Raw genomic sequence first — 15,063 nt, forward strand, 5'->3', positions numbered from 1 at the left:
AGACCCGCCGAGCCTGGGAAACCCTTTTATTTCTGCTTAGTGTGCTGGACTTGACATCACCTCATGGCTTTCCCAGCTGCTTGCAGTTTTTATGGAAGCCATAACAAGCCAGAGGTGTGATTAACAGGGTAGATTTATTATCTGCCACAATGCTGTGCCGGATATAAAAATGGTGTCAGGGGCGCAGAAATCTCTCACCCATAGACACGTCATTAATATGTGTGGCAGGGACGGCGGCGTGCTCTTTCAGGCCCCGTGAAGCTTAGGTGGTTGCCAGCAATAAGAGTAGAGTCAGCAGCCACAGCAAGCACACGCCATCCCCTAGGGCCATGACTGGCAGGCACGTGCTCCCCCCGGGCTGTTGTATGTCGCCCATTAAGGCCGTTTTGAGGATATCCATCCATCGAGTGCAGTCACCACCCCAGACACACACTGGATTATGCCAGGTGAGACAAGCCCGGGAGAAGCCGACCTTCCTATGTGTGTTCCCTTGGCTTCTCAAGCTAAACCGAGAGGGCCCTTGAGGAAAGGACCCAATGAGCACTCAATCCTGAGTCCCGTACCGTAGGCTCATGTCATACCTCAGTGCCAGCCACCTTTCCCCAGCCCCACTCCTTCAGCCAAGCCATCAGTTCAGCTGGCCCTCCTAGCTGGTCCTCAACCTCTGCTTTCCATGCACCTGTCTCAGTCTCTCAGCACGCTATGGAGGCAGATGTGTGCCACCATGCCCAGCTTCAGGTCTTGTAATTAATGTCATCTTCTTGAAGGGACTTCCTGTAACAACTTCCGTCAATGGTGCATCTCCACCATAATTCCGCGCTTTGTGGTTGCCACCTTTGGGGACTCGGAGGACAAGAGTCCATGAGCGTTTCTCACCTTCCCAACCCAACAGGGTTCAGGGGACGGGCTGGCTTAGTGTGCATTTGTTGGATGAACCAATAGGGGTGATCTAGGACACCAAGCCTCTGGAGGACCAGATCGTCCATTTTGCCTTGTTTGCTGCTTCGTGGTAGCAGGACGCAGTCACAGAACGTGGTCTCCCACTTAGAAGGCACCAAGTAAATATTTGCAGGAAGAAGGGAGGGAAAGAGGGAGGACGGAGAAAAGGGAGGAAGACAGTGTCAAAAGAGAAATTCCTAACTGGTGGCCACTGGCCAAATTCAGCCTGTCAATATTTTTGTTTGGCCTCTAGGGTATTAAAAAAAAAATGTGAATTTATCGCCAACATTTAAAAATCAGGCAACTGCACAGACCAAAACAATCCGGATTTCTAGCTCTTCTTGAAAAATGAGGAAATCTGGCAAGCCAGCACTCCCCTGTGGCAGCAATCAGCAAGAACTCGGCAGCAGCTGCCCTTAGGGACACGTGTTCTCAGGGCCCATAGCCCCGCCTGCCCCCCTCAGCCATGGGGCTCTCCAGAGACCCCTGGGAACCTGAGTTTCTATGTCCTAGAACTACCAAACTGGGAGGTCAGAGCTGGAAGGACCCAAAGCCACCATAGGCTACCAGTCTCTATCATTTGAAGAAGAAACTGAAGCTCTGGGGGAGTGAGATCACCCAAGAGAGAGTGCAAGTGGGACTCAGGCTCATCTGCCTTCTTGTGTAATCTCTGAATGTCCTCATTCCTCTTCCGGAATCGTCCATCCCTTCCCCCAGCTCCCCATAAGGTTAAAAAAAAGGGATGGGGTTATTTGCTAATTCTGGAAGACCTGAACTTAAGAGGCTTGACATAGCTGATGGTGGTAGTGCAGCTCAACTTTAATCCCAGCAGTCAGGAGGCAGAGACAGATGGGTCTCTGTGAGCTTGAGACCAGCCTGGTCTACAGAGCAAGCTCCAGAACAGTCAAGACTACACAGAGAAACTCTGCCTCAAAAAATAAACAAGCAAAAGCCCTTGAAATAGCAAAGAAACTACTAATTTCTCGTGAGCATGTACACCCACATGCACACACTTATACACACACACGCACACACACACACACACACACACACACACACACACACACACACACACACCCCTCAGACTCCAGGCATAAGCATCTTGAGCTGGACTAGCCCTGGAATGGAGGTTCCTCCAGGCTTTGTTTTCTGACATCCGGGAACATTGTTCCTTGCCAGGATTACTCACAGTTCACCTCATGTATGAATTCCAGCCACAAAGAGGGACCATGAAGAGGGAAGTCACCCTTTCTTTTCTTTCTTTTTTTTGTTGTCAATGTCCTCATTAAATTGTACATGAACAGATGTGTGTGTGCATGTATGTGTGCACGTGTGTGTGTGCATGTATGTGTGCACGTGTGTGTGCATCACTTGCATACCTGGTACCAGTGGAGGCCAGAAGAGGGTGCTGGATAGCAGGAGTTAGATACAGTTGTGAACTACCATGTGAGTATTGGGACTTGAACTCAGGTCCTCTACAAGAGCAGCCAGTACTCTTTTTTTTTTTTTTTTTTTTTTAAAGATTTATTTATTCATTTATTACATATGAGTACACTGTAGCTGTCTTCAGACACACCAGAATAGGGCATCAGATCTTGTTACAGATGGTTGTGAGCCACCATGTGGTTGCTGGGAATTGAACTCATGACCTTTGGAAGAGCAGCCGGGTGCTCTTAACCGCTGAGCCATCTCTCCAGCCCCCGAGCAGCCAGTACTCTTAACTGCTAAGCCATCTCTCCAGCCTCTTTTCTTTTCTTTTGTCCCCCTTTTAAGGGCCAGACCCAGAAGTTACACGTATCACTTGTGTTCACATCCCATTGGCTGAAACTTTGTCACATGGCCACAGCTAGCTGCAAGGGAGTCAGGACAAGGTAATCTGTCTCTGAGGCAATCACTCACTTGCCCAGTTAAGATGCAGGGGTCTTATTACTCTGAGGAGGAAGAGATTGTGAAAGGCCACTGGCAATTTTTAGCCCAAAGTATCACTCAGCATACAATTATTTCTGTTTATGCAACAACTGGATTTTTGAGTCTGAGCCTCCAGAGACAGGTTCAAACTATACCTCTAAGCTAGGGAGTCAGAGAAAGAGGAACAGCGAACACGAGCATAGCCTTAGGCCCATTGTGCAGGCAGAGTAACCCGGACCCAGGAGACAATGCAGTTGGAATATTCATAACAAGAACCCAAGGCCTCCCCTTCCACCCCATTGTTGTTTCTTTGTACCTTTCCCTGCTATATTCAGAGTATCCATTCCTACCAGCTGAGAGCAAGCAGAACTCTAGATTTGAAGCACACATAGGCATGCAACACGGGGAATTGATCTAATCACAATACCTGAGCCACCCAGGGATTGCTGAGATTCAGGTCTGGCTGGATCCAGGAGCAACATCTGCAGATCACCGTCAGCCGACTTCTCCACATGATTGATTCCCTCTCAGCAATCCTAGCTGAGAAAAGGCACTTCTGCTTCTTAAATCTCAAGACAACCTTTGTCCCACCCTGGCTCCAATGCCCATCCCAGCCTCTGCACTTACATGTGCCCGGGGTAGACCCAGAGCCCACTCTTGGTATGGATGAAATGGAGACCAAACCATCCCATGCCCTAGGGCTGGACCCCCAAAGGAATCTGAAACCTTTCTGAAGGATAGAAGCCCCCAGAGAAGTGATACTTGCTTTGGAGGCCAAAACCGTTGGGGTATCCATGCCAAGGACCCACTGTCTACTCTGTTGAGTGTTACACAGAAGCAGGACTCGTGTCTGTCACAGCCTAACCAGAGGAGGGATCCCTGTTTACTTAGGGAACAGAGGCCAGAGCTAACTGATTAAGGAATGATTCAAAACAGGGTGTTTGTGTTTTAAAACAGAAACTGGGCTGTCTTCCTGATCCCAATCAGGGGGTGCTGAGTGCAGCTGTCACCTCTCACTTCTGTGCCAACCTCTCCCGCCCCCAAGGCTCAGGGCCACAGTAGCTACCTCCCACGGCTCCTGTGGCTGCGTCAGCTATGCCCCTGGAGGTAACCGCTCCCTCTTAAGCCTCTTGCCCACTCTTCCCTGAACCCTGCTTTTCCTGCTGGGATTAGGAGAGCACAGGTGGGAAGTGTGGCGACCCTTTGTCGGGAAGCAGGATGAGATCTGAGCAAAGGTATTTTAGCCATCTTTGATTTGAGGAGAGATAACTTAACCATCTTTCCTCCCAGACCCACGGTGCTGCCCACACTCCCTCTGTGGCTCACCTTCCAGAAGCTCTATCCACGGAGGCGGAGCTTAACTCTGGGATGGCGACCGCAGTTTGTGTTGTGGTTGATAACTGCTTTGTAGAGATTCAGTGTGCTTAGTCTTGGTGTGCACGGCTCGGCAGGTCAGTCTATTCCCAGAACGGAGAGTTCAGGGCCACGGTCTCATTTTTTTAATTTTGTTATATTTCCTTAGCACGTGTGTGTGTGGTGCCACATGTATGTGCCATGGCGTTCACGTGGCTCACATGATAGCTAGCAGGATTCTCTCCTTCCGCCACCTCTGTCACCCGCACCTCCCTCAGGCGTGTCGCCTACGGTTCTCACTGGACCTTTGCACGTGCCGTCTCACCCACCAGGAATCTCATTCCCCAGTTCTGCTCCAGGTTCTTCCCTTCCTTATTCAGGAACCTTCCAGAACACTCCCCCAGGAAACAAACCTTGCTGCCTCTTGCCACACTGGTTTGTTATTTTCTGCCCCACGCCCACCGTATGCTGCAGCGTATGAATGCAAACTCATGCTACCAGGGTTCACCGGCCCTGTCAGGTGATTCCAGCTCCTTGGAGCCTTAGTCAAAAACCTGAGAAAGCATCACAAATTGTAGTGTGATGGGGGGGGGGACTTTCCAGGAGCAAAGGAACTGGGGCCAGATCAGACGCGGAGCACCTAAAGGAGCAGCAGGGTACTTGAACCAGAGAACTCAAGGGCCCAGGTATTGTAATGTCTTCCATGTTGTGTCCAGGGGGAGGGGCTGGTTGCTATGAGTGACAGGGTTTCCGTTTTGACTGACAGGCTTGGATTGTGTCAGCCTTTGCTCACTGTGTAGCATGTAACTGATTTTAACCACGTTAGTCACCCAGTTAGGTACAGACATAACCCAGTAAATAGGTGTCTACCCTGAAAGTTCACTCAGAGGATAGCCTGTACCTTACTGTTCATACACCCGGAAGTTCATTCAGGTCAGATCAGGCACCAACCTCCTGTACTAAGATATGTGCTGGAATACGCGAAAGGGAAGTTACCAGACCCATGAGACAGCTCCACAGTTCAAGGTGCTTAATGATCTGAGTTCAATCCCTGGAACCCACGCTGGAAAGAGAAGACTAACCCCCAAAAAGTTAGCCTCTGGCCCCTACAGAGACACCGTGGCACCTGTGTGGCGTATGCCCGTACCCACAGACCCAAGAATAATAAACGAAAAGTTGTTTGAGAAGATGAGTTCCTCAGCGGCTACTAAAGAAAGGCTGGCTGATTCTATTCTATGGGGATGAGTGTACTCATGGCCCAAGCCAGGCGGAGTCCCAGTTCACTGAGCTATTCCCTCCATTTGCCTGCCTCACTTAGTAGGTACCTCGGGTAGAGACCCAAACTGTGTGTCAAACCTCAAGAAATGAGCACCAGCCATATTTTTATGGAATATTTGGAAAATTCAAATCAGCGCCAAAACTTAAATAATGGACGAAAATCAGCGTTTGAAATATGGGTTAGCAACAGTAGGTAACCCAGGTCACAACCCTGCATCGTGAAAATAGCCCCCCAATCAATGCTGATTCCTTGACTGAAGTGGCAGTTAAGTCTCTACATGACAGATATATCAGTGTCACAACAGTAGGCATAGACTGGCTTTGTGGAGTCCCGGTGGGTTGTTTTGTGTGCCTGCGTGCGTGCATGCATGTATGTGTGTGTCACATGTCCTTCATCTACTCTCTACCTTGCTCCTGTGAGACAGGGTCCTCTCACACACAGTGCTGGGGTACAAGTGCATATATGACCACACCCAGCTTTTTATGTGGATGCTCAGGACCAGAACTCACGTCCCCATGGGTGTGTGACAAGCCCTCTCTACCCACCGAGCCTCGGCTGCAGCCCTAGATATGGCTTGGTTTTTATTGTGAATAGTTCAATAACTTTTTCCACTCGGGCTAAAGTATGGAAAAATAAGGGGTCAGTTTCCTTCTGCCTTGGACTGGACAGGAGCATAGTCCCAGCTGCAGCCTGGGGCCCCATCAGGCCTGGTAAGTAGTGGGAGCCAGACGCGTTTGTCAAAGCCGTGAGAGTTGGTGAGGAGACATTGAAAGTGTCTGGAGCAGACAGAGTTCTCGGCCCTTGCTGCACTAAATGGAGTTTTCTTTTGCTTTAATACAATTTATCATCCGAGTCAAGCCTATGTTCTCTAGCTTCCTCATCAGCCTTCCCCAGACTGGATCAGACCTCTAGAGTCTCAACGGCAAGAACCTGGATGATGGTAGTGTAGTCCCCAGCTCCTGGGGGTGTCACTGGGTGTGTCTGGCTCCTGTTGCTGGAGCTTCTCATAGTGAGGCTAGTCATGGTCACAGCTGCATCATCCCAGCCAGGGCTTAGCTCCTAAGTGGATCAACTGGTGAGGGCCTCACAGTGGGGAAGCCAAGGGTCCTCAGAACTCCCTCCCCGTCAGTGGGTTTGAGTTTGGGGACTGAGGCCAGGAGCCAGCATTGGTTGCTCCTTTAGTCCAGAACCTCCAACTCTCTCCTTTGTGTAGAGGAAGGAGAGATCAGAAGACATTCTGCCATGTCACTGTGGGAGGGGACAGCAAAGCCTGTGGATCAAACAGAGAGGCAGTTGGTTTGTTACAGTATACCCAGGACCCAGCAGCACCCGTGCTGCCCTGAGTGTGTCCAGCAACCACAGCAGCTCAGCTCTGCGCACGTCCTACTCCTCCTGGGCCAGAGCCGTGTCCCCAAGCCCTGGGGACACAGCTGGGAGCCAAGGCCAGGAAAAACGTATGTCTTCGAGGGGGAGACACGAGAAAAGCCAGACATGGTGATACACATCTGTGGCCCCACTGTGGGGAGGCTGAGGCAGGAGGATCACCAGTTGGAATCCAACCTGGTCTTCACAGACAGAGCCTCTATTAGAAAGAGGGAGGGGCAACAGAGGAAGAAAAGAAAGAGAGAGAGAGAGAGAGAGAGAGAGAGAGAGAAAAAAGAAAGAGAAAGAGAGAGGGAGGAAGGAAGGAAAGAAAGAAAGAAAGAGAGGAAGGAAGGAAAGAAAGAAAGAGAGGAAGGAAGGAAAGAAAGAAAGAGAGGAAAGAGGAAGGAAGGAAGGAAGGAAAGAAAGAAAGAAAGAAAGAAAGAAAGAAAGAAAGAAAGAAAGAAAGACAGACAGACAAGAAGGAAGGAAGGAGAGGAGCGGGAGACCCACAGGGACAGGGCCTCAGAGAAGCTACATTTGAACATAAACCTTAAGGAGGTGGAGAAACAGATGCCTAGAAGAAAAACAGACTAGCATGTACCAAAAAGTCTGCTCCGTTAGCCTGAAAACCAGCAGAGAGGCCGCAAGGCTACAGCCGGGCAGGGGTTGGGGATAGCAGCAATGGGACCAGCTTCTGCTGTGAAGCAGGAGCCCCCGGGGCTCCGGGAGGAAAAGCCAGGCTGAGTTCTCTTTCAGAAGAAACCCTGACTGCTCCCCAGGGAGGTATGGTCAGAACTGGGGAGAACCTTAAGAGAAGGGCTGCTGTCCATCTGAAAGACTCTGTTCACTCTAGGAGGTAGAGCAGGGAGGGGGAGCACAGCAGGCTGCATCCATTTTGAAAGCAGAACCAAGCACAGATAAAGATGTGAAGAAGGGGCCAAGGAGCCCGCTGTCAAAATGTGTGCTTTGCAAGCATGAGGTATTAAGTTCAATCCCCAAAACCCACATATAATGTATGTGTGTGTGTATAGTGTGTGTGTAATCCTAGCACATGGTAGAGACTTGCACACACATACACACACAAACATACACACATATACCACACACACACACATACACACATTACATACTCTACACGCACATACATATACAGACACACATACACCACACACACACACAAATACACACATCACACTCGCACACACATATACATATACAAGCATACACACATACACCCCCCACACACAAACATACACACATTCATTACACATAGTACACACACATACATATACAGACACACATACACCACACACACACACGCACACACAAACACATACATAGCACTCACACACACATATACATATACAAGCATACACCCATAAACCACACACACACAAATACACACTACATCACATACACACAACAGAAATTTTAAAAATAAAAATGATCTCGTTACTATTTTTGTGATGCTAAGTTTCAAATGGGAAGGGCCGGTTGGACATCAGTTCATCCCAAGACCCTCGGATTGGATCCCCCACCCCCACCCCCCAGCCACCCCAAAACAGAGCTCTCTGCTCACAGCTGCCTCTCAGACATCTAGATCTCTCCATCCTCAAACAAACACCAGGCAAAGTGCTTAAGGGCCGCTGTTTATTTTATTTCTTTAATGAGAAAACCTTCGCGTTCCTCCCGAGTTCAGCTGTGTTTATTTACGTTGTGCTGGGCTCTGGGCCTGAAGTCTGACAGGCTGAGGAGCCCTAGCCCCAGCAAAACACAGTCCTTAGAACTCTATAAAGTCGACTCTCAAAATAAATACTGCCTAATTCGCTCGGCAGAGGTGGATTAAGTCAAGATGAATACAATTTAGAAAGGATTTGCTGAGGAAGTGGGAGATTTTCTTCCCCCACTGGGGTTGAGCTCGCATCAGAACCTTTTTCTCCACCTTCAGACTTTGACAGTTAAAGCTATTTGGTTCTTGCGACTGATGAAGAAACAGCTTGGGCCGGTGCTTCCGACCACGGATCGTTTTATTTTTATTTTTTGTGTGGTGTTAGGGGTTAGTGTTAACTTTCCTAGTCACTTCGCTCATCCTGTAAGGCATCTGCTGTTTTGGGGTGGAGCAGGAGGGAGCCGGAGATGCTTTGAAAGACGTCACGCAGGTGAATGACAGACGCGGGGCCTCCGGCAGGGGGCGGTACCCTTTGTCGTCTTAATCCCTTGTAATAGCGTAACCCCAAGCAGGAGCCTAAGGCCTGTGCTTATACGTTTTCTTGGCATTAAAGGCTTCCACCCAACAGAAAATACAGGTTTTGGTGACTGCTAGAGGTTATCTGAAAAGTGTTCATTACGGTCTTTCTTTGAAGCCACAGCTCGCTGTCACTTGGAAAAGCTGTCTCCTGGTGGAATCCCGCCCACCCCCAACTTGGGTTGAGGGTTTGGGGGGCTAGTTAAAGGCTTAGAAGGCGCTGCCCGTTCCCTTTGCAAACCCTGTCCCTGCTCCCTGCCCACCTGCTGGAGGGGACCTGAAAGGAGAAGAAAGAGGTTTACTCACCTCTGAACACCTAAGGGAACTTGATTGGGATGGGGTGAGAGGTTCTTTTGTTCTCTAAATACAGGGGGCTGTGCTCTCAGTGGTCCTGGTGAGAAAGGTCCCCGGGTGCCCTGGAAACTGAAACAATGGCAGGGGGTCCTTTTCCGAGTTGAGAGGGTGCGTCCGCCCCCAGCGCCCACCTGCGCGTCACGCCCTTTAGTTTCCAACAATAGGGGTTTTGAGCCTGTCCTAAGGTTGCTAGGATTCCTGGAGCCTCCGGTGGTGGAGTGAAACTGGATGAGTGGCGGGTGGGCTTCAGCACTGACGCTGTCGTCACGCTTGATTGACACTGCAGTGGGGGGGGTGTCCCTCCCCAGGCCAGCTTCCGGTACTCCCTCCGAGTGTGTGAACTTGGGGGCCCCTCTAACGGCGGGGAGGCAGAGCTCAGGCGGAAAACTCCCACTCGGATCTTATTCTAAGTAGGAACATATAGCTAAAGGATCCCTCTGGGGTCGCCACGGGGTCACTGGGTGGAATATCATTTGGTCATGAAGAGGAATGGAGCCGTATTACGTGGGGCAATTCTGACGAATGAAAGCTGCAAGCCTGGAAGAAGAGAAGAGGCGGAGCCTCCGTGTGGCTACAGAGCATGCATTCAGGGAGCTAGGATGTGGCTGGTGGAGACCTGGGGTAAAGCATGGTAGAGTAGTGTTTTGTGGAGATGTAGTTTTAGTAAGGAAAACTCTGAGTAGATGGCGGTGGTAGCTGACCCTGAATTAGGAACTCCAAAACAAGTGTGTGAACCGGAGAGATGGCTCAGTGGTCAGGGCACTGACCGCTCTTACTGAGGAGCTGGCTTCCGTTCCCAGCATCCATATGGTGGCTCGAACCCGACACCCTCTTCTGACCTCCCTGGATATCAGGCAAACACACAGAGCACAGACACGCCGTGTAGGTAAAGCACCCATATTCATAAAATAACGTAATTTTTGAAAACTGCCAGGCTCCGTGGCGCACACCTGTAATCCCCGCACTTGGTGAAGAGATGGGGACTGGAAGCAGAGGGAGCAAGAGTTCAAGGGGCAACCTTGCTACATAGTACTCTGAGCAAACAAAACGTTTGTTTTATGTTGGTTTTTGCTAAGGGTGGCATCCAGGTTCTGTGCATGCTCAGCAAGCGACACACACACACACACACACACACACACACACACACACACACACACACACACACACGATGTTAAAAGTTCAAGGTCGTCCTCAGCTACATAGAGGCCTCTACTCCAAGTATTGCAGAGTGCCGGGGGGGGGGGGTATACTCAGTGAATCCTGTGGGAAGCAAGTAGCATGTCATGCCCCATATATCAGCATAATCGGTACCCAAAATAGTGTCCGTTATAAAGAGAAAACCACACACACCTTAGCTATCACGAGGATCGTTAAACCTGCAGGGTTTCTCCAGCTCACCACAGCTCCAAGCCCTGAGTCCAAGGAGAGCAGGCTCTTGTGCTGCCGACATTTTCCATTCTGTGTGCCGAGTCCGGCCCACTAACTTATCTTTGTAAATAAGGTTTTATCGGCACCCGGCTGCTCCCGTGCGCTTACATGTTGTCCGAGGCTGCTTTTGTGTTGCGCACTAACACGGCACAGCTACTTAGAAGGGGTCAGCTCTGTGGTAGCAGACCTTATAAAGTAAGTGAATGGTGGTAATGAATACCTGTGATCTCTCACTCTGAGGTCTGAAACAAGGAAGAAGATTAGGATTCAAGGCCAGCCAGGTCCTCTAAGAAGATACAAAAAGGAAAGAAAAAGAATTTAATTTCAAGAACCAAATCGGCTCTGTCACGGGTGCTGAACAAGTTGGCTGTGATGGGACAAAAAACGAAAGACAGTACGCAAATTGTCATGTGGTTGTGTTTCAATAAAACTTTATTTACGGACAGAAAAAGAAGTAAACTTTTAGAAACTTTTAGGCCACTGGAACCAGTAGTTGGGGCTGATGGCCGTAGTCCTAACACTAGGGAGACTGAGGCAGGAGATACCATTCCAGTCTGGGACACAGGAAAAAAAAATCTTTTCTTGAAGAAATAAAAACCATGCCATTGTCTGTGTGCAGTGCTGTGTCTGTGAAAGGGAGTCTGAAGTGTTGCTATCCTAATGAGCAAGAAGCAGGAGCCATGGGGTGCTGGTAGGGACAGGGGAGCCCCATCTATCCCTATGTGTTCAAAGCATCTCTCTAGACACACCAGGCTGCAGCGTCATCCACACGTCTCCATCCTGGACCGTCCTGGATCCGGCTGTCAGGCTTTCGAAGTTGTCTCACTTGTAATAGAGACAGTCTCTGGGTCCGGGAGAAACAAGATAGAGTCTGCAGCCTCCTCTGTGCTTCTGGCTTTGGGTTTCTGACCCTGGATAGAGTGAAAAATGCCTCGTCTAGAAGGCATTGCGTTCTTTAAGCATAAATGACTTTAAACCAGTAACAGTCCATGTGCTGCGAGGCTGCCTGACACCCAGAGAGCGGAGCTGGCTAGGTCACCCTTGATCTCTTCCTCTCCACACTGACTCCATAGCGGGTCCTCAGTTGGCTCTTGTCACGGTGACGGAATTTATCCTGACCTCTTTGGCAGCGTACTTGTTCATACACATAAACCCATGTGTCGATGGTCCCCTATTTTCCTCACCCTCCTGCTCTCTGGAACGGCCCAGGAAGCAAGTTTGAGAGGCTTTTGGTTTTTGTTGTTTTCCTTTACTGTTCAAACACATGAATTAACCTCTTCCCCCCCCACCCACCCACAACCATCATTTTCTTGTCTTTCTCGTTTAAAAAGTTTTTCTTTTTTCCTTTTCTTTCTCTTTCTCTAACAAGCTGATCTGTTTTCCAGGAGTTTCCAAGTAATTAAACCCAATTAAAACCATTAAATTCATGCTTTTAATGACAACTTTATTATTTAAGGCTAACCGCAAAGGAGGAGGTTTAACTGGCCCAGCCTTCCACAGTGTGCTAATCCTCCCCTAACCTCTGGCTGACACTCGGAGAGATAAACCCCACAGAATAAGCGAGCCGCTTTAATGAATAGCTTTAATTAGTACTTTTCTTCCTCCTGGCAGACTAATTATTTGTTCAGCTTCTAAAGAACCACTTGACAGGGATATTTACAGGCCCGGTAGATTTGGGTGGCATGATGACTTCAATTGGTTTTGTGTGCCCAGGTGGGATTTTTTTTTTTTTTTGGTAAGGAAGAGAGGGGGGTCTTCATACTAAAGTAGGTGCAATGGTATATCATCCTGCGTATCGTGCTGAAGGAGGGGATGGCAGGGTAATTGACACAGAAGAAAAAGCAAGGTGACCGCAGGCGGCGGGCCGTGAGCCAGCTCTAGCATTGGCGAGACACCCACCCTGTGTACGGAACGTGGGCAAGCCCAGACAGCACCACGCAGAGACACAAGCCTGGCTCCGGGACAGTCTGGGTCCTGACAGGAGAGGAAAGGGCCTGGGGTGGCACTGTGCCAAGCCATCACCCTCCCTCTGCCCCCAAACCTTTCTCCGGGTGGCATCTAAGGAAGAAAGAACCATGTTTCCAGGTGTGGCCAGAGAAGCCCATGAATAGCCAATCCAGAAAGCAGAGGCTTTCCCGGTGGCCAGACTGTCTCTGTTGACCCATCTCTCAGAAGTGGGCACTGTGGCTACTCAGGTCGGGGTGAGGGACATGAAGTTGAGTGTGCTGCCCCCGAGTCACCTTCAGAAAATACAAGCAGAGTCCCAGTGTGCCCCTAGGGTCCTCACTGGGAGTGCTTTCCAACTACTGGGTCTCACTTCCTCCTTGAGACACAAAAGAGGCACCTCCTGCCTTTGTTGTTAGGAGATTTTATTTAGGGGTGGGGGCAGGGTCTCATGTAGCCCAGGCTGGCCTGGAACTCACTAGGTAGTCAAAGGTGACCTTGAACTTCTGAGCCTCCAGCTCCTGAGTGCTGGGACTACTGACAAGTAACCACTCCTGGGTTCACACACTGAAAGGACTGAGCTCCTGCTTTGTGGGAGCTGAGAAGGCCCTCTACTGGCCCCAGCCCTGGATTTCTTCATTTTTGTTTATAACGTAGTTTGGTTTGTGTCTGTGTTAGAAAGCCAGCTTCGTTTCAGTGTTTTTTCTGCCCTGTAATTCAAAGTTAGTTTTGCTAAATCTGCCATCAGAGAACCGCACTTTTTCTCATCTCAAGTCCTTCAGGCTGGGTCTTCAAAACTGGAGTGACGGCTCCTGGGACCTGTTCGGCCAAGTCTAGGGAAGTCTGTGGCTGTCATTGCCAGGTGGAAGGGAGAGTTGCTTGCTATTGGCATGAGGGGTGGAGATCAGATATGCAGATACCCAGAAGGCCGCCTCTGGAAATACTATAACCACTGAGCTGGGGGCCCAGAGAGCCTCAGTGAGGTGTGTGCATGCCATGCAAACATAGGGGCCTGAGCTTTGATCCTTGGTGCCCATGTGAAAGCCAGGCATGGCAGCACACATCTGTAGCACATCTGGGTGGTGGGGAAAGTGAGAGTAGAGACAGGAGGCTCCCCAAGGCTCCAGGACCAGCCAGTCTAACTGAAGCATGGAGCTCCAGGTTCAGTGAGAGACTCTCTTTCAAAAACAAAAGTGGAGAGTGATGAGGGAAGATGTTCAGCATCCACGTCTGCCCTGTAGACCTCGGTACACACATGCACATGTGTGTACAACACGCATGCACACATACCACATGCAGGCACGCACATGCACGCACACAGCTAAGGCAAACCCCCTGGCTGTATTACTAGAATATTAAGAACCTTGTACTCTCCAGGCACCTTGCAGACAAGCAATAAGCATGTTGATGTGCCCTCTGTGGCCTGGGTGAGGCTCAGTGGTAGAGCACGTACCTGGTACATACAGAGGCCATGTATTCGGAAGCACAAGAACACAAGTTAAAAAGCCCATTGAAATCGTTAACCATCCAGCAATCTTTCAGAAACACGTTTAAAGAGATGAATGCTAGCAGATGAGTGTGTGTGTGAGTGTGAGAGAGAGAGAGAGAGAGAGAGAGAGGGAGAGAGAGAGACAGAGAGACAAAGAGAGAGGAGAGGAGAGACAGAGACAGAGAGAGACAGAGAGAGACAGAGACAGAGAGAGACAAAGACAGGGAGACAGAGAGAGAGAGAGAGTATTGTGGGTGGGTAGGTGGAGTTTGTGTGAACGTGTGTCTTGTGTATGTATGTGAGTGTGTGTGTGTGTGAGTGCACACACGCACACGTGTGCAAATACACACAGAGAACAACTCTGTAGAGTTGATTCTCTTCTTCTGTCTTTGTTTGGGTCCCAAGAATCAAATTCAGGTCGCCAGGTTAACACAGCAAGTGCCTTTACCCACTAAGTCATTTTGCCGGCCCCAGCTTAAATCTTAAAAAGTAGACAACTTCAGTCTTAAAATAGGTATTTATCAAAAGAATCGTGAGAGTTGCCTTCATTGTCGTAATAGTAGAGTATTTTGTCCTATGTCACTGTCTCTGCAAAGACATTCATGGAATGAAGTTTTTAGATTTAGGGTTTTTTTTATTTGTTTGTTTTAATTTGGACAGTCATGGGTTCAAATCCCAGCTTTTGCCTCTTGTTAGTAGTGTGGCCTTGGAGTCTTGTTTTGTCTGAAGGAAATAAGTTGTGGCCACACGGTCTGGGAA

At 49.5% G+C, this 15,063-nt stretch overlaps 1 protein-coding gene across 6 annotated transcripts in view; it reads left to right on the plus strand.

Moving 5' to 3' along the window:
- Eya2 (EYA transcriptional coactivator and phosphatase 2) overlaps positions 1–15,063 on the plus strand; it is a 183,612-nt gene that overhangs the window by 140,798 nt on the left and 27,751 nt on the right.

Source organism: Rattus norvegicus, chromosome 3 (assembly GCF_021556685.1).
Source record: "Rattus norvegicus strain SHRSP/BbbUtx chromosome 3, alternate assembly SHRSP_T2T, whole genome shotgun sequence".
NCBI classification, from domain to species: domain Eukaryota; kingdom Metazoa; phylum Chordata; class Mammalia; order Rodentia; family Muridae; genus Rattus; species Rattus norvegicus.